The sequence below is a fragment of the Cucurbita maxima genome, unplaced genomic scaffold (genome assembly GCF_002738345.1).
Source record: "Cucurbita maxima cultivar Rimu unplaced genomic scaffold, Cmax_1.0 Cma_Scf00195, whole genome shotgun sequence".
NCBI classification, from domain to species: domain Eukaryota; kingdom Viridiplantae; phylum Streptophyta; class Magnoliopsida; order Cucurbitales; family Cucurbitaceae; genus Cucurbita; species Cucurbita maxima.
In genome coordinates, this window is record NW_019272211.1 from 57,979 (window position 1) to 61,416 (window position 3,438).

Genomic DNA, 3,438 nt, shown 5'->3' on the forward strand with positions numbered 1-3,438 from the left:
ATTCCTAATTATTTATTTGACTATAAATGCTGTGTAAGACATTTAGTAAAATGACTCATTTTATTGTTCTTATTGCATGGAACAATAAAATTGATCTTCCCTTAGAATTGTCAATACATTCTACTTTCAATGGCTAAGTTGAGTCCCTTTGAAGGTGATGATTTTTCTGATTCGATGACGAATCCTGAAGAGGGGATGATGATAAGAATCACGGTGTACATTCTACTTTCAATGTTACTGAGTTGAGTTCTTTTGATGTAGGTGATGATTTTTTTTTATTCGAGGACGAATCCTTTTGAAGAGGGGGATGATGATAAAAATCACGGTGTTCCAACTAGACATTTTACACAACCCAAGGCCAAGAAGATTCAACAAGCATTCATGCTTCATCTACAAAATTGGATAGGCTAGGTTCAACCATCATTTCATGTGTTACTAGCTGATTCGTTTGAGTCAATACCATTTGGAGATTCAAAAGTAAATATTTTCACAGTTGAAGTAGCGGATGAAGTTGCAAGCATCATTTCATACTGGTTAGAAAACTTTATTTATTATTTTAATTTCATAAAGTTTGTAATGCTCAAATTGACTTCGTCTTCTGTGGAGATTTAAAGGGATCGAGATTAAATCACGGGCACTAACTTTTTTTGTAAGGAGACTATAAATACCCACAAATTATTATGTAAAAGCATATTTGTGATCAATGAAATTGATCTCTCAAGTTGAGAGGTTCCCTCTTATAGAAATCTGACCATATCTTTGTCGTTTTTAAGTTTCATGCAATTCCTGTGGTAGATTGCATCTGAGATATTTAATCAAGGCTTGATCAAGTTTGATTGTGGAGTGACTCAATTTAGAAAAAGGTTTCAAATCTTGCTTCTCACTCTTCAACTGTAATACAAACAAAGGTACAAAGTAACACTAACAAAGGTACAAAGTAATACAAACAAAGGTACAAAGTAACACTAACAAAGGTACAAAGTAACACTAACAAAGGTACAAAGTAATACAAACAAAGGTAAAAGTAACACTAACAAAGGTACAAAGCTCATAAAAGTTTTTTTAATCTAAAATACACCATTGAACGGTCTTTTCAGTCTCATATAGGCTTTGTTCCCAAATTTTATATTATTGTGATAGAAACTATAAATGACCATTATATTCATTGGTCAGATATTGCAATTGTGAAGAAGTGAAGAAGTCCTCCTTATATAAGTATCTTTTCTTTTTCTCTCATCTACCCACCTTATACATAACATGTTAAATTAACTCATACTGAAAAAAATCATTTCTTTCTTTTGGAGATGCGGGGTATCGATCCCCGTACCTCTCGCATGCTAAGCGAGCGCTCTACCATTTGAGCTACATCCCCACAATTTTTGCATCACAAAACTCTAAATTTTTCATCATCAATAATAGTGAAAATGAAGAAATATTGCTACACAACAGGTCATGAATAAGGAAAAATTTGAAAAGAAACAATATATTTAATAATAGATAATCTTATTTTTGGAGATGCGGGGTACCGATCCCCGTACCTCTCACATGCAAAGCGAGTGCTCTACCATCTAAGCTACATCCCCAAGATTCTTACATCATAAAACCCTATTAATGTCCCATCATCAATAATAGTGAAAATAAAAAAATATCAAAATATTAATAACAAATAGTTTAGATATCCCCACAATTCTTATGTCACAAAGTCCTATGCATCTCAAAATGAAAAACTATCCCAGCTCATTATGTCCTAAATAAGAAAAAATTGAAAAGAAATAATATATTTAATAATCGATTCAATTGAAGATGCAAGGTATTGAGCCTCATACTTTCCACATGGGAAATGAATGCTATACCATTCGAACTACATTCCTACGATGTTTACATCAAAAAACCCTAAACGTCCCTTCATCAATAATTGTGAAAATGAAAAAGTATATATGCATATTATGTCATAAATAAGGAAATATTGAAAATGAAGAAATATCACTACTCAACATGTCATGAATAAGGAAAAATTGAAAAGAAGTAATTTTCAATAATAGTGACATGAAAAAACTATCCCTGCTCATTATGTCGTATCCACATTAGAAGTGAGCGCTCTACTATCTGAGCTACATCCCCATACTGCCCTTGTTATACCACTTGAAACGTATGTATGAAGCCTTAGGCCTAGATATTAAGTTTGTATTTTTTCGTATTGTAGGAAACACGTGAAGTCCTCAGAGGTAGAATGTGTCTTGGAGAATAAAGCCTTGGGATGGGATATTGTATTAAGAGCATGATGGTAAGTATAAAATGTTGAATATGAAGTTAGGTTGATGTCGAATATGAAGTCCTTCGATAAAAAAGGAATTAGACATAAGGGCATTTCAAGAATTGAACTCAAATTGCACCACAAGTGAGAATCATACCACTAAACTAAATGTCTTTTCTTGAACACCCAATATTTTTAACTTCTACTTAAATATATTTTTCTCTCCTGAAAAGTTGAATTGTTATAATATAAAAGGGTTATCAAACAACCCAACAAAAGAAAAAAACTAATCAATTTGGATTGGATTGATTCGGTTTAGTTCATCAGTTTGTTTGATTTAATTTTTCTATTTTGTCTCATATGACAAGAAAATAAAGTTGTATTGAATGCACCTTAGTTTCATTTATGACAAACTCATATGAAACATAATTGCATTAATAGTACTCAGAGTTGGAGTCTATACGCATTTCATAAACTTTCGTGCAATTCATGCTTTATTAAAGATGAGATAAAATTTGGGGAACTTTAAATTACTTCATGTGGAGCTTCAATTACTATATGCTAGTTACAATCTTTAGGATTAATTAATTGGACACAAATTCATGAATTTAGAGAATTTTTTGTGTAATTATCAACTACAACTTATGTTTTCAAATTTTTAGGACATAATTTAGGTAGTTGTTTTTATGAGTCGTAAACTTGTTTCTTTGCATAATATGGATTTAGTTGAACTATTATTATCGATAAGATGGAGAAAGAAATTTTCTTTGAAATGACTAATAGACTTAGGTTCATCGTTGTTGTTTTTTAACTTGTGACTTTGCAGAAAGTTTAACTAATATGAACTGTCATGTCACAAGAACTTTAAAGTAAATCAAGAATATACCCTAAACATCATTCAAGATGGCAATAAAATGGAGTTAAATTGAACGCACTTTAGTTTCATNCGTGTTTAAGATAAAGCATAATTGTCTTAATGATCTTAAGAGAAATTCCTATTTTATTAGAGGAGACCAACTTTATTTAAGGTACTAGGAGTTCAAGAATCTGGTTAAGTAACCGTAAGATTTGAAAGTTTTGAATTCTAGACCAAATTTGTATCTAATTATTTCTTTTTATGACTAATTATAAATTAAGAGAAAAATATTTTTGTAAAGATAGATTAAACTCTAAAGCTTTGGTGA

General features: G+C 31.0%; 1 non-coding gene across 1 annotated transcript; it reads right to left on the reverse strand.

Annotated features, from left to right (window-relative positions):
- Nucleotides 1-1,299: 1,299 nt before the first annotated feature.
- TRNAA-AGC lies at nucleotides 1,300-1,372 on the reverse strand. The gene has a single exon. It is a non-coding gene; the product is annotated as a tRNA-Ala (tRNA).
- Nucleotides 1,373-3,438: the final 2,066 nt, after the last annotated feature.